The following is a 15,860-nucleotide window of genomic DNA, read 5'->3' as shown; positions in this document are numbered from 1 at the left end:
TTTAATTCCATCTATCAATAAACTGTGAAAGGGATTTTATTGTTGCTACTTTTCTTGCGTTTCAAACTGCCTTTCCAAAGTGATGGGTGTGGGGTGCAGTGACATTCCAGACTGATGGGCCATTGACAGTATGCAAACTACTACAGGTGTGAGGACACCTATCTCATCAATATTCATTGTGAAGACCACTGACTTTGAGAAAAAGAGTGTCACTCTAAAGTTCTAACACTTTAGTAATCAAACCATATAAAATTTCAGAATGTCACTTTCACCTATGTGTAGCCAACCCCTGTGTCTATAAGCTTCAGAGCTCAAAAGTCTTACCTAGAAATGTCTATAATGTGATTTTTTACAATTTCTCAGCATGTCTGAAAATAGGTTTTTGAAAAGTATATGTTTAAAGTTGATTTTAACAAAAAATAGAATAATAACATTCTAAGAGGTCTCAGATTATTGGTGCTGAGTTTGTGCTGAATAAAAGCAAATGTATCACTTTGGGATAAATGTTTTTTAGATAGGTGAAATATTTTAAAATGTCAAGGCATGTCAGACTACCTCGAAAGTGGAAAAAAGGCCTCAGGCCCCAGGGGGTTAACCCTTGCTCAACCAAAACAAATATATAAATGTGTCCCCCTTTTTTTTTTTTTTGAGATGATTTTAGGAACTGGGTTACAGATGTCTCTGCTCTTCATTATGTTTTTTGGACTTGCCATCACTGTCCTTCCAAGAAGCAAACATCTCTGGGCAGTAGTTTCCATCAACCGTAATCTTCAAGCCAAGGAAAACTCAATCTGTGGCTGTATCTATTTTTTCCCCATCTATTATTCATATATTGTCTAGGCTTGTTGACATAGTCTTGGTTTTCTTTGTGTTAAGCATCAATCCAGATTTTATGCTGCTTTTACCTTCTTTATTAGAGTTTTCAAATCTTCTTCACTTTCGGCCATCAGAATAGTGTTATCAGCATACCTGAGATTGTTGTTGATTTTTCCACTGATTTTAATCCCAGCATCTGATTTTTTCAGGCCTGCATTTCACATGATATGCTCAACATGTAAATTAAATATGTATGATGATAATATGCAGCCCTGTAATGCTCCTTTCTCAATGTTGAACTGACTGTTGCTTCTTGACCTACATACACATTTCTCATGAGACGTATCAGATGATTTGGGATCACCATTCCTTTAAGAACATTCCACAAGGCTTTGGAGTGATTTCTCCATTATCCAGAAAACATTAGCAAATTTATCTCTAGTGCTTCTTCTAAATCCAGCTTGATCATCCTGTAATTCTTTTCCCAAGTATTGCTGGAGTCTGTCTTGCAATATGTTTATCATTACTTTGCTGGCATGGGAAATAAGTGAGATTGTTCTATAATTGAGTATTCCTTTTTTCCACATCTTCGGACTGTTGCCCCTATGGCACCTATGGATAATGGATGGATGTATACAAAATCACTGAGTCTTGGGTGATGTGCATCTGAATGGGTTAGGGCTCTGTTCCCATGTCCAGAATGTATTCAGGTCAAATCCTCCAGCCATCTGAGTAGTAATATAGGTCCTTAACCTCTGGGAGTCCAAGGTCAACTGGCTGCCCAACCCCCCTAGGCATGCTAACATTATAATAAAAAGAAAAGAATGGGCTTGCTTGCTAAAACAAGGTGTAGACTGTAATTAAGTCAAGCCAATCTCCATCAATGAGTCGATTCTCTACGCCAGCCAGTGCAGGGTACAGACTGAAGTCAGCACCCACGATGTTATAGTTTGTCGGTCAAATCCACTATGTCACCCTTCCTCAGGATTCACTCAGCCAGCACCAGTATGGATTTTTGACACAGACTGAAGATTCTTGAGTTTAGATTAAAATTCGTATTTTGATCAACAAACGACCCTGGTGTATGTGATTTTTGAGTGCAGCATGAGGAAGGAATACAACATGACTGGAGTTGGAGTAGTTGACTAGGGTTGTTGATAAGGTTACTGGGTAGAATAGGTAGTGGGGTGGGTATGGGGGGGCTAAATATACAAGGCTAAAGCACAGACAGAGTTAAGCAACAACAAAGACACTAGGGACAAGGACCACAACAGACTGCATAAGCACAAGGAACAAAACATAAATAGCCAAAAATCCAAATGTCTCAGTCTGGTCTGAATGGTTATCGATCACACATGCCTATTCAGCTACATGGTGGCTCAGGGAACAGGGAGAACGATGGGGACCAATGGTGTAGTCTAGTTTGAAGTAGTGGGTATACTGTGATGATCCCCCCACCCTTTCGCACCCCAGTGCAACACCCCGCAACCCCCAACCAATACCATAATCACCAAAAGTGTTCCTTGTTTATGTTTCTTTTCTCATTTTTAATTTTTAAATCCCAAATACAAAACTGCCCTGAACGTTCTGAAATGTCCTATTTGGTGCACAGGGCGGGTGAGGTGGAAACATGGGGGAGGGCTGTCTGATTGGGTGATGTGAAAGGTTTTTTTTTCTTTCATATTCGGTGACCCCCAGTCTAGTATTTGCAAAAACAATTACCTCTTGAAATACTTTTATAATGTATTCTGTTACATATGTTGCCGGGTAAGGTATCCACGAAACAACAAGCAACTTTTTATGTGGGATCTTTTATTCAATGCAGGATCTCCACCAAACCGGGACAATTTAACCTTCCCGTTTATTAAATAAAGAAAAGAAAATTATAATTTGCCTTCCATAAGAAAATCCAAATTTAAGAAGACCCTTAAATCGGGCAAACCAGAAGTTTTATACACCCCTTATTCTCGTTCGAAAGTAGAAAATAAGAAAAAAGAAAACATGAAAAAGTACAATTACAGTAGTGGCAGTCCTGCGCCAAACCAAACAAATACATTATTCAGCTTATCCATAATGAAATGTTATATATGCACTACGCTGTTCATCCAACACTTACCCCTTTTATCAGTCGTTTCTCTACATGTGGCTTCCTCAACACCTCTCTTCACCCAGCAACTACCACCTGCTGAGCTCACCAGGCCAGACCACCACCGCGTCCACGCTCAATCCTCCCTCATCTGACGTCCTCCTAAATCTGACGCTTCCAATTTCTCCTTGGTTACAATAAACCCCAGGGATTTCCCCAAATATCTCACTAATAATTCAGACCAAAATGAGGATCCCTCTTCTTCAGAAACCGCATGTCCACCACACCCAAACACGCTTCCCTTTCCCTTTACGCAGAGTGATGACCTCACTCCGCAGCGTCACTCCCTTAAAGGGACTACATTCCTCCCTGTATTTCCACCCGGTTACACAAATTACTGCATGCCATCCATCCATCCTCTTTAACATCCCAGGATTGGCACACTCACACACACATGCAATTTGGTAACTTCAGCATGTTTTTGGACTGTAGGGGGAAACCAAAGTACCTGGAGGAAACCGCAAAATGACATGGGTGAAACATGCAAACTCATGCACATGCACATACATGGAGCCATGGAGACTCAAACCCTGGTCCCAGTGGTGTGTGGTAACACTGCTCGCCACTGTGCCACCCATTACTGCATTTATGCTCTAAAATGTAATTTATAAAATACTGCATTACCCAAGGTTAGTAATGTAGTTTAAATACTTTGGATTACTTTTCAAACTGGAACATGAAATATAATGGATATGGAAAAGAAGCAAATTAAAACAAATTAAATTCAAATTTATTTTACATTGTCAGCAGTGGTGGAGCAAATAATTTACTTAATTAACAGAGCCTGGTACGAGAGGCACCAAAGGGAGGTTACACACATAAACACATACACACACACACGCACACACACAGATAACAAGGGAGGCCAGCACTCCAACTTTTATTGCCTAAAGATTTAGGAACCTACAGACAGCAGAGTGGATCTAATGGACAGGGGTCCCTCAACTTGGCACACAACCCCCTCCCCATGCATCCTGCCTTACATATCACTCACCCAACAGACGAACACCCTAAAGGAAGTTCATTTAAGTTTGGCTTTTGTATACCCTACATATTGATTTACTCACGACTACTAGTCTCAATATACAGATAGGTTATGTTTGTATGTGTCCTTAGACAATCTTAGTGTTTTGTGTGCCACCCTTATAACCATGTTCACGGAGTATCACCTATTTTACCCCTTTGCACTTGAACACATATAAATTTAAATAAATAAATAGGTATAGTTACCATTGTATATACTGTATGTTCTCATGGTATACCAGAAGAATCTGGAAAGTGAGTGTAACCAATGTGTCCTAACTTTTAGAGAGGCTTCTTTGTTTAACAACCCCACTTCTCTTCCAACATTCCTTTGTGGTCCTTATCTACGGTGGCCGATAAGGGCAAATCAAATTAACTTTTCAGAAAACAAAATTACAAAAGTCAAGACAAATTAACAAAGCCAAGCAAAAACGAACACACTTACAAGTGCCCAAACAAATTTACAAGTGCCCAAACAAATTTACAAGCGCGGAAACAAATTTACAAGTTCCAAAATAAATATACATGCGACGAAACAAATTTACGAGATGAGAAACACTTTTACCAGTCCTCAAAACAAATTTACAAGTGGAGAATCATACGGAAAGGGTAGGTACGCGCTGCACAGGAAGTGCCTAATTATTGCTTGCCTTTTGTGTCAATCAAGCGGTTTCGCGAGGGGAAAGTTGACGAAGTTTGCGGCTGTAAATCAAACGATAATGTTTTGTCCATTTTGTGGAAATTATTCGAGCCAGTTGGCTCGCTTTTGTTGTTCTTGTGGGAAGTGTTTAGACTTTTTAAATGAAACGGATCAGACAGATGAACCAGATGTGCTACATTGTTGTATAGGGTATTTCAATGCAGGCCACTCTTACGACGTAATCGTTGACATGATGTACTCTTTACATGGTATAAACATTAGTTTGTGGTGTCTTAAAACTAAACTTAAAGAAGCCGGACTGTATCGTAGAAAGGATTATTCCTCTACAAACACTGTCAGGAGTGCTATCAGGTTGGAGCTTCGTGGACCCGGACAACTCTTTGGCTACCGAACGATGTGGCAAGTACTGAAACAAAAGTACAATCTACGAGTAAAGAGAGATGATGTTATGGTGTTTCTCCGGGAGCTCAATTCTCAAGGATGCGAGAGGAGAGCACGCAGAAGATTTGTAAGAAGAACCTACCACTCAATGGGGCCGAATTATATGTGGCATGCTGATGGTTATGACAAACTAAAGCCATTTGGCTTGGCACTTTCGGGATGCATAGATGGATTTTCACGGAAAGTACTATGGCTCATATGTGGACCAACAAATAACAATCCATCAGTGATTGCTCACAATTTCCTCTCTTGCCTGAGAAACCTTGGCGTTGTCCCCATGAGACTGCGGACCGATTGCGGCACGGAGAACGGCATTATGGCTGCAATTCAGTGTACCCTACGCCACCATCACACTGACTACTACTCGGGAATGTCTAGCCACATGTATGGCTCATCCACAAACAATCAACGAATTGAGTCGTGGTGGTCTATATTCAGAAGGGGAAGGTAAGTGGCTTTAATGAACTATTTTGGTTTTCTTAATGTTGCCCAGTAGTTTTACCTCGTTGTAGTGTTAAAGTTTTAATCACAGATTGACTGCTTGAACATTACCATTAAGTTCCTAAATTCATTGGCTAAGTACTTGAAAACACCACTTAAGTGTTGCAAAGTATGTTTAAACTCATTGTAGACCATCAAAATAAACATTTTAACCTAATTATTGTTATAGGTCTCAGTTCTGGATGGAGTTATTTGCTGACCTCAGAGATGCAGGACTCTTTAATGGAAGTCATGAACATCAGTGTTTGCTAAGATTTTGCTTCACTGATGTCATACAGAAGGATCTGGATGAATGTATCATGCTGTAGAACAGTCACAGGATTCGCACTTCTAGAACTGCATCATGTCCTGGAGGAGTGCCTAATGAACTGTACTACTTACCACACAGGTAATAGATGGGTGATATAATTACTTCCTTGTAGCCATTTTAATTTTATTTATAATTTAAATGTAAATAAATGCTATTACACAAATCAATTCTTTAATCTAGATTTGGCTCTAGAGACTGTGGATTTACCATCGAATGCACAGAACTGGACACATTCCCTGAGTTAAACCAGTCAATGAATCCATGTGGTGACCCAAACATCCAGGAGTACTTGGACTTTGTTATGGAGCACAGTCAACTACAGAAGCCAGAGAACTGTGAGTCTGCCTCAGAACTCTATATACGTCTTAAAGAAATTGCTCAGCTATAATTATTCCAATTACTGAAAAATCTAAAATTGTACACATTACCTTAATGAAATACTGTCTCGAGAATGAATATTAACTTGTGCAATTCACAATTTGCGTTTGTGCAAAAACTCCTATATCTGACCTAAATTGTCACAGAGATGGTGAAGTGTGAAATGGAGTAAAAATAATGCGTAGTGTAAAATAACAGTAATGTAAGTATGGAAAATAAACAAGCTATATTTCAAGTGCTCTTTTGGAATTGTTTTTATTTTCATGAAATGCCTTTTTCAGATCTCAGAATTTAATGAAACTGTCCAAATGTGTGTTACATCTCCATACAATAAATCAACAGAAACTAAACATGTAGTTATCTCAAATCTATGCTTGGGTCTGGCCATTATTACAAAAATGAGTGTATAAAGGTGCATAAGTGTGTGTATATGCATGGCATAATGGTACCCATAATGGACCCAGTGATACGTGGTTTACAAACAGCCAAAACCTGGTGAATTTTGAATTCCAAAATCCATACGTGATTGAAATACATCGTATGAATCTATGAATGGTAATTTCAATGTGTTCGAACATGTGTTTGCCATTGGGAAAGGTGAATCGTCCAGGAATTCAATCCTTGGCTGCGGTTCCAATCCAGCTGGGGGAAGTGAAGTTAGCCCAGTTGCAAACATAAAAACATCCTCCACACACACAGCAGCCTGGCCTTCTGTAAGGAAACAGAATTGTTCACGCACAGCTTGGCATTTTCTTGCTTTTTTTCCAACAAGTTATTAAATGGAATTTATTATGCAATCTCTGCTACAAACCTTCACAATCAAGTAAATAGTCTGCCCAATAGCTTAATGTTTGTCCTTCTCGAAGTCTCCTGCTGCTCCCGGATGGACTAAGGTCAGGTTTGAAAAGTCTCTCAAGTTCAACAGCAGTGAGCTTCTTTTCAGAGTGGCACAGGACAGGGGCCAGCAAAGTAGAATGCTGCTGCAGGGCAGTCAAAAACTGAAGGGCTGAAAGACCATCTTTAAATCTAAAGAGTACAACACACTGTTACACTGCTGTATAGTGCCAATCACATATAGTATGCATATGGACAATATAATAAAAGTAACAAAAATTGTAAGATTAAGATGTTACCTGTGAATTACACACGAGTTGCGGTCAATAATATACCATCGGAGATAGTCTGACACAATTGTTCTCCTTTCCTCAAGAGTAGTCACGTATCTGAGACAGCCAGCTGTCTGTAACATTGTGCTGTGTCTTATAGTACATTCTCGCAGATCATCCACAGAAACAGCACTCTCAATCTAAAGCACAAAAACCAAAAGGGCCATATACACTCGGTCGACACAGTATATACAGTTCTCATTGCCTAATTTTCTAATTCATTACATACAGGATATAAGGTTAAGCTAGGTATCACAGAAAGTAAATGCAGCTATTGCTCTATGTATATGATAAAGGAAGTAAAAATTCTCTCAAAGCATTGCAGAAACTAATAAATATGCCCTGCCCGACCACAGCCTTACACTTTTCCTACCTCCCGCAAAGCTTTCCCTATTTCTTCATCAGTTATGTCATTTACTGTTGCTTTGAATGAAGGCTGGCCTGCAAGGTACAGTACAAGACCTTCTGACAGGAAATGAGGGCCTGGACCTCCATGCACAACTGATACTGCAATCATCTTTCCTGCCAGGAAGTACTCATCCTCCCTGACAGCTGTAAATGAAAATTATACTTCACAATTGTGGGTGATTTATGATTTGATAATCTTTACTTGCTTTTTATTATTTAATGTTTTTATTATTTCCAGTGTTTCCCACATATTTAGCAACAAGTGTTGGAACAATTTAAATATGTTCCATAATCCACTGAAATCGAGACTAACCTCAGCGAGTTGTTGCTAAGTATCTCTGGAACTGTTCAAGCAACAAAACATATCAGTGATGTGATTTACAGGTACAGGTCAAGCATCCAACACCATACGTACCATTTGCATTGTAGACCAAGAAACGGTGTCCTGCTGGTCCATCAAAAATTGATCTGTCTTTTAGGTGGTTCATTAGTAGAGTTAAAAACTCTCGTGTAGGACCACCTGTATCAATTCCTTCTTCAAAAACACCAGCATCGTCGGTAAATCGAACCAGCATGTCACAGGTTTCTGAATATGTTGCACGTCTGAATCCTCTGACTGCTCCATCCCAAATGTTTGACCTTGTAATGTTGAACCGGCTGACTCTTCCATGATCAATAGGACATGACAGGTTTGTGATGATATCGGTGAGTGTAATGTTTACCTCCTCCCTGTAATTAAACAAGTGACTTACATTTGTGCAAATGCCAGACGGTACACACTTTTCTATTTTTGAACAAAACTTAATGTGCAGTAAAAGGCTGCTTTCACACATCATCATTGAAGTAATTCAATCTTTAAATCAGTAGATGTACAGAGAAAAACTGCACCGCCAATGTCAATAACTGCCAGCTTATATCGTGGTGTCTGGTAAATTCTTCATATCTACAGGAACTGGCTCTTCATCCTCTTCCTCAACACATGGTGCATAAAGGTCTGTGTATGTACTGTAATTAAATTATTCTTATGTTAAAATGCTACTCCAACCATTTTTTATTAAAACATGGTTCACAACTTAAATAGATCCCTGTAGTGCATTTTTTGTAAGTTAACCTTCCTACAGATATTTTAGAAACAACTTACCAGTTTCTTTTCCATCTAATCTAAAAACTTCTACAAAGTTAGACAACATTTTTGTCAATATTTTGCTTACCTATAGCAAGTGGACATAGCTTGATTGTATACAGGTGGATCCAGAGTATCCTCAGTGTCAGATATTACTATCTGAAAAATTAAATGACATAATAGAACCTAAATGTCCAACACAACAAATTTAAAGCAAAGAAAATGAGGCACCATTTACTGCAATACCTGTCCAGTCTGAATTGTAGATGAATGTCCCGTTGCATCTCTGAAACAAGTTAAAATTACTACTTTAGTGCAACAAAGATTTATGACGTTAGAAAGAATTTAAAGGTAATGTAAGCCATAATAACCTACATAATTTCATTATGTTTCTCAGTATTCTTATGCTATTTCCTGCTTCATGTTCACAGAGACAGAACTCTGGTGTCAACATAAATTCAAGGGTTCCAAATGTGACATAATCACATGACCAGTTTAACATTTTTGTAAATTAGTACTTACACGTCATCTTCCGTGTTTTGATTGGGTGTACTTTGGTTATGGGGTTCAAAAACCTGAGGGGAAAAGTATACAATTCTGAATTATTTATATAGTCTATATCAGAGGTGCCCACACTTTTCTGGCTTGCGAGCAACTGTTAAAATGATCTACCTACACTGAAAATGCTAAATGTTTTTTTTTTTTTTACATATATACACTGAGTATACAGTATATGTTGGTGAGCCTTCCATCACTCCATGACCCCTTACAGCACAATACAATCCAGTACATTTATGGTTCCTTATTTGGTCCGGTTCCTCCACTCATTTTGTATATTCCTTTCTTTTTTTAGTAGATATAAATTGGAAGGCTAGCTGGGTCACGCTGCTCGCAATACATTCGCGTTTTCTGCGTGGTGACCTGTGGGATCTTCACGATACGTTAGAAGAGAAGGGATCCAAGTTATTGTTATGGTAACCTAATGTAACAAAATTTTAAGCAACAGCAGACTGGCCCTGCTTTACATCAATCAAGTGGCGAATGCCAAAGGGAGGATAGATGATAAACTGTTTTAGATGTTAGCCTTTCTCAATGTTGCGTGATCTACCCACACTACCTTTGTGATCTACTGGTCGATCGCGATCGACGTATTGGGCACCCCTGGTCTATTTCATTCTTCTCTTTTTACAGATGCAATCATCAATTAAATGTTGCATGGTGAAAGGTGACAGGTTGTTAGTGTTTCTGACAGATAAAACAACTGAACAGTAGTCAAAATAAGGGATGTGCATCACACAAAATGCAGGTTAAGATGTAAATCCTATTGTTCAAGCACAATACAGTCAAATATTTTTAAACTACAGACTTACCATATAACGGCCAGCATTATACACAGAACAATCCCGGTTAAGATATTCAATGCAACCACTCAGTGCATCTCCTTTCTAAATTGTTTCATGTTAACTCACCACAGTGTCCGCCTGATTGAATTCGGTTGTGCTCCTAGATGTGATGACAATTTCAGAATCAGAGTCTGACTCTGACACAACACCCACTGCAGTTAAAATAAAAACAAATTCAACACTTTACTATCTATATCACAATAGAGTAAAATATATAAATATGTATGGAAAACTTAGTTATCAGATCAACTAACCTCCTCTAAAGACGTTCTCTAGGCATATAAAAAAAGAGATCCTGCAATATGTCTTTCCTATTTCCTTTTTATATTCATTCAGTCTGAATGGCCTTTCTGTTCCAGGCACATGGGTCACCTCTGAGCAATCTGGATACAAAAGGACGTATCTTCCTTCATCCATGTCTTTGTTAAATGTTCTCATTTTCTGGACAGCTAGTTTCAGCAGATCAGCTGCTGCGACCTCTGGGTCTGTAAATAATGGAAGTGTTTTCCCTCTTACAGGTTTTAAATCATTTCCATGTTGTGCCATCAATCCTATGTTTATCTAGGAAAATAAAAAACAAAGAATTAGTTTACTGTACACTACATGAGTTTGTTGCACGGGAAGTTAAACACCAAATGGATCTCCATTTTCTGTACCAACTTGTCGTATTAAGGGCTGCAGGGGGTCCAGAATCTATTGTAGAAGCTATGAGCCAAAGGAAGGAAACAACCCAGAATGGGGCGTCAACCAATCAAAGGACAAACTCACGGTAACTCCAATTCACATCAGCATAAGCTTAGTGCAGGGGGAAATTGGAGTACCTGGAGGAATGGCATTGGGAAAACACACAAACTCCACACACATTGAACCATGGCAGAGACTTGAACCCTGCTCCAAGACATGTGTGGCAGCAGTGCTAACCACTGCACCACCATACAACCCTCTTGCAGATCACTGCCATTATAGAAGACACAAAATAATTATGCCACCTTACCTGAACTAGCTTCTTATCTTGTTTTAGCCGTCTCTTTGGCCCACAGCTAAAGGATTGTCTTTCTTTCGATTTGGAATTTCTGTACTCCATGAACTGTTTATATGATGGGCATGGTTGTTCTGCTGGAATGAACAGAACTGGTTATCAACACATTATGGACAGAATCATTTTAACCATTTATGAAAAATATTAAAAATCTATGTGTATTTTAGTTCATCTTGTTGAGTGTGTTTACTTGTAAGGTAATAGGTAACATGTCTTGTGAAAAGATGCATTAAGTTAGCAGTTCCAGTGTATGTTGCGGTGGTAATCAAATAATTAGCTGAATGCCTTAGATTTGGCTTAATAAGTCTGGGTATCCTTTGTTTTTTTCCCCCCGATACGGGTGCTACAAACAACACTTTTACAACGGTACTGGTGCCTAAATAGTGCCTCCACCGGTACTTAAAAAATAATACACAAAACTTAGGTCAACGACATTAAAAACGGCTTTTTTATTTCAAGGCAAATTTAACTTCGAATTGAATATATTAACTTGACACCTTAGATTTATAAATATAAAGCTGACGAGTTCTCCCCTTTACATGCAATTGTTTTAAAACATTTGTTGTACGTACGTCCCAATGTCTGAATCCTTTCGAGTAATCCATTCGTTTAGATATAGGCATTTTAACCATATCTAAGTAAATATGGTTAATTTTAACCATATTTAACTATTAACGGCAGACATCTACTGATATCAGAGCAAGTTTCCGTAACCCGAGCACTAGAGGATAGCTATTTCAATCGACATTTAAGTGGCACCAGTGGTATCTGCGTTGCAATACAGTACGGTATATAGAGATCGCCCAGGAACCGTGCCACATTGGTACCGGATTTCAGCCTAATACAAGTTCTTTATTTGAACTGAAATCAGTAAAACTATGACAAACTATGAAAATAATCTTTAAAATATATCTGTGTAAGATAGCTGGTGCCAGCCAGCGTTAACAGTCCACTTACTTTGACTGACATGTCCAGGTGTTTTAGACATCACCTGTGCATCTGGTTGTTGTTCTGTCTGGTCGGTCTCTTTTAAAAAATCTAAACACTTCCCACAAGAACAACAAAAGCGAGCCAACTGGCTCGAATAATTTCCACAAAATGGACAAAACATTATCGTTTGATTTACAGCCGCAAACTTCGTCAACTTTCCCCTCGCAAAACCGCTTGATTGACACAAAAGGCAAGCAATAATTAGGCACTTCCTGTGCAGCGCGTACCTACCCTTTCCGTATGATTCTCCACTTGTAAATTTGTTTTGAGGACTGGTAAAAGTGTTTCTCATCTCGTAAATTTGTTTCGTCGCATGTATATTTATTTTGGAACTTGTGGCGACTTCACATTATAGTTATTGAGCATAATTCACCATACTATCAAGTCTATGTTGTTCATGAAGGCTTGATACCTAATCTGTAATTGGTTATCTGTACCTTAACCCGGGTTGTGATTGACCCATTAGAATCGGTGCTCATCTTCACGTGATGGGATGTTCCGGGTAAGATACTGCCTTTTCTCTTTTTGCTTTAGGCGCGTTTTCTGCTGCGAGTTAATAAAAGAGAGTGACGTGCGTCACAGTTTGTGAGAAATTGTCCGAGTTTTTATTTCCAATTTCTACACTGGTGACCCCGACGTTTTTCTGCTAGACGTATCTAGAGACTCCCCCGAACGACCATGACCGCGAACGCCGTTTCTCTCAAGCTGCCCGAGTTCTGGGAATCGTCAGCCTCAGCATGGTTCGCCCAGACAGAAGCGCAATTCGCACTGCGAGACTTGGATTTTCTTTTTGTTTATCTGGATGACATTCTGGTCGCCAGCACCTCCAAAGCTGAACACCTGTGTCACCTCAGGACTTTGTTTGAGTGACTCAGCCAACACGGGCTGATCGTCAATCCAGCTAAGTGCCAGTTTGGGTTTTCCATCATCGATTTCCTGGGCCACAGAGTCACTAGGGATGGGGCCGTCCCGCTTCCATCCAAGGTGGAAGCTGTCGTGCGTTTCCCACGCCCTCTCACGGTCAAATCCCTGCTGGAGTTTTTGGGCATGGTAAATTTTTACCATCGGTTCATCCCAGGTGCGGCCAAGCTCATGCAACCACTGTATGAGGCACTACGTGGCAAGAGCCACAAGACATCAGTGGACTGGCCCACTGAGAGGGCTGAGGCTTTCGAGGCCACTAAAGCCGCGCTGGCTCATGCAACAATGCTGGCGCACCCATCCCCCAACGCTTTAATTTCCCTTACCACAGACGCCTCTGACTACGCCGTCGGCGCCGTACACGAACAGTGGGTGGATGGTGCCTGGCAGCCGCTCGCCTTCTTCAGCCGTCAGCTGTGTCCCAGTGAACGCAAATACAGCACTTTTGACCGGGAGCTACTCGGTCTCTACCTTGCTGTCCGGCATTTCCGTTCCCTTTTGGAAGGCTGCCATTTCGTCGTTTTTGTGGACCATAAACCCCTGACTTTTGCCATGGCCAAGGTAGCTGAGCCTTGGTCTGCACGTCAACAGCGACAGCTTTCCTATATCTCGGAATTCACTACGGACATACGGCATGTCGCGGGTAAGGCCGACATCGTGGCTGACTGTCTATCCCGGTCTCTAGTGGGTGCCGTCCATTTGGGCCTCGACTACAAGGCTATGGCTGCTGACCAAGGTACTGATGAGGGTGTGCAGGCCCTCAAGACAGCGAGCACTGGTCTGCATTTGAAGGGCGTGGTTTTTGATGCCGCCGGCACTACACTCCTTTGCGACATCTCCACAGGGTGCCCCCGTCCTGTGGTTCCTGCTGAGTGGAGGCGACGGGTTTTTGACGCTGTCCATAGCCTCTCCCACCCCGGCACAAAGCCCTCTCAGAGGCTTGTGGCAGCCAAGTTCGTCTGGCACGGGCTTAAAAAAGATGTCAGGAGTTGGGCTGCTGCCTGCGTGGATTGCCAGCGTGCTAAGGTCCACCGTCACACCAAGGCTCCCCTTGCGCATTTCCAAGTCCCGGAAAGGAGGTTCGATCATGTCCACCTCGACTTGGTGGGCCCCTTACCTCCCTCCCACGGGTTCACTTACCTTCTCACCATGGTGGATAGAACTACTCGCTGGCCCGAGGCTGTTCCACTTTCAGCTCCTACATCCGCGGAGGTTGCTCGCGCCTTCATCGGGTCCTGGGTTGCCCGTTTCGGCACCCCATCCGACCTCTCCTCTGACCGCGGCTCACAGTTCACTTCTGAGCTCTGGTCTGCTGTAGCAGACGGTTTGGGTGTGAAGCTCCACCGTACTACTGCTTATCACCCTCAGTCCAACGGGCTGTGTGAGCGTTTCCATCGCTCCATGAAGGCTGCCCTCCGGGCCAGCCTCAAGGATGGCAACTGGGTGGATAGGCTCCCGTGGGTCATGCTGGGCCTCAGAACGGCCCCTAAGGCTGATTTCCAATCCTCCTCGGCTGAACTGGTTTATGGGCAACCTTTACGGGTCCCAGGGGAATTTATCCCCGATAGCACGGCTCCCTGGTCCGCCAAGCAGCAGCGCACCCTGTTGTTAGACAAAGCTGCCCATTTCGCTCCTTGGCCCGTTTCTCACCATGGTTCTCCTCTGTCTCACGTGCCTGCAGATCTGCGATCGGTGGAATATGTTTTTGTCCGACGCGACGCCCACCGGGGCCCCCTTCAACCTCCTTACGAGGGCCCTTTTCGTGTCATAGAGGCTGGCGACAAACACTTCCTTGTCGATGTGGGCGGGACCCCGGAACGCCTCTCTGTTGACCGCCTTAAGCCGGCTCACTTGGACCTGAGCAAGCCTGTTGACCTGGCCCGACCCCCGGGCCCGCTGCCAACCCCTGCTCCGGCCGCACGCCGCTACAGGGGACCAGTCATTCCCACGGGCCCTGTTTCAGCCCCTTGCCCCGTTCAACGGAGCCGCCGTGGCCGGCCTGTCCGTCCTCCGCCACGTTTGCTTTTTCTGCTACGGTGAATTCTGGGGGGACGTGTGTGGCGACTTCACATTATAGTTATTGAGCATAATTCACCATACTATTAAGTCTATGTTGTTCATGAAGGCTTGATACCTAATCTGTAATTGGTTATCTGTACCTTAACCCGGGTTGTGATTGACCCATTAGAATCGGTGCTCATCTTCACGTGATGGGATGTTCCGGGTAAGATACTGCCTTTTCTCTTTTTGCTTTAGGCGCGTTTTCTGCTGCGAGTTAATAAAAGAGAGTGACGTGCGTCACAGTTTGTGAGAAATTGTCCGAGTTTTTATTTCCAATTTCTACAAACTTGTAAATTTGTTTCCGCGCTTGTAAATTTGTTTGGGCACTTGTAAATTTGTTTGGGCACTTGTAAGTGTGTTCGTTTTTGCTTGGCTTTGTTAATTTGTCTTGACTTTTGTAATTTTGTTTTCTGAAAAGTTAATTTGATTTGCCCTTATCGGCCACCGTACTTATCTGATCTTAGTGGACCGTT

General features: G+C 41.7%; 3 long non-coding RNA genes across 3 annotated transcripts; 1 reads left to right on the top strand and 2 right to left on the bottom strand.

The window, feature by feature from the left end:
- Window positions 1–5,400: 5,400 nt before the first annotated feature.
- On the top strand, window positions 5,401–6,342 carry LOC140592503 (uncharacterized). Its single transcript, XR_011992808.1, has 3 exons — window positions 5,401–5,534; window positions 5,758–5,976; window positions 6,079–6,342. It is a non-coding gene; the product is annotated as an uncharacterized lncRNA (long non-coding RNA).
- A 507-nt stretch (window positions 6,343–6,849) lies between these two features.
- Window positions 6,850–7,982, bottom strand: LOC140592502 (uncharacterized). The gene is made up of 3 exons (XR_011992807.1): window positions 7,410–7,982; window positions 7,088–7,302; window positions 6,850–6,987 (listed from the first exon to the last, which is right to left on the bottom strand). It is a non-coding gene; the product is annotated as an uncharacterized lncRNA (long non-coding RNA).
- Window positions 7,983–9,061: 1,079 nt separating this feature from the next.
- LOC140592501 (uncharacterized) lies at window positions 9,062–10,829 on the bottom strand. The gene is made up of 5 exons (XR_011992806.1): window positions 10,631–10,829; window positions 10,443–10,528; window positions 9,496–9,548; window positions 9,220–9,259; window positions 9,062–9,132 (listed from the first exon to the last, which is right to left on the bottom strand). It is a non-coding gene; the product is annotated as an uncharacterized lncRNA (long non-coding RNA).
- Window positions 10,830–15,860: the final 5,031 nt, after the last annotated feature.

The sequence above is a fragment of the Paramormyrops kingsleyae genome, chromosome 9 (assembly GCF_048594095.1).
Source record: "Paramormyrops kingsleyae isolate MSU_618 chromosome 9, PKINGS_0.4, whole genome shotgun sequence".
Classification (NCBI taxonomy): domain Eukaryota; kingdom Metazoa; phylum Chordata; class Actinopteri; order Osteoglossiformes; family Mormyridae; genus Paramormyrops; species Paramormyrops kingsleyae.
The sequence above is the reverse complement of the archived record's forward strand: the minus strand, read 5'-3'. Positions and strand labels throughout refer to the sequence as shown.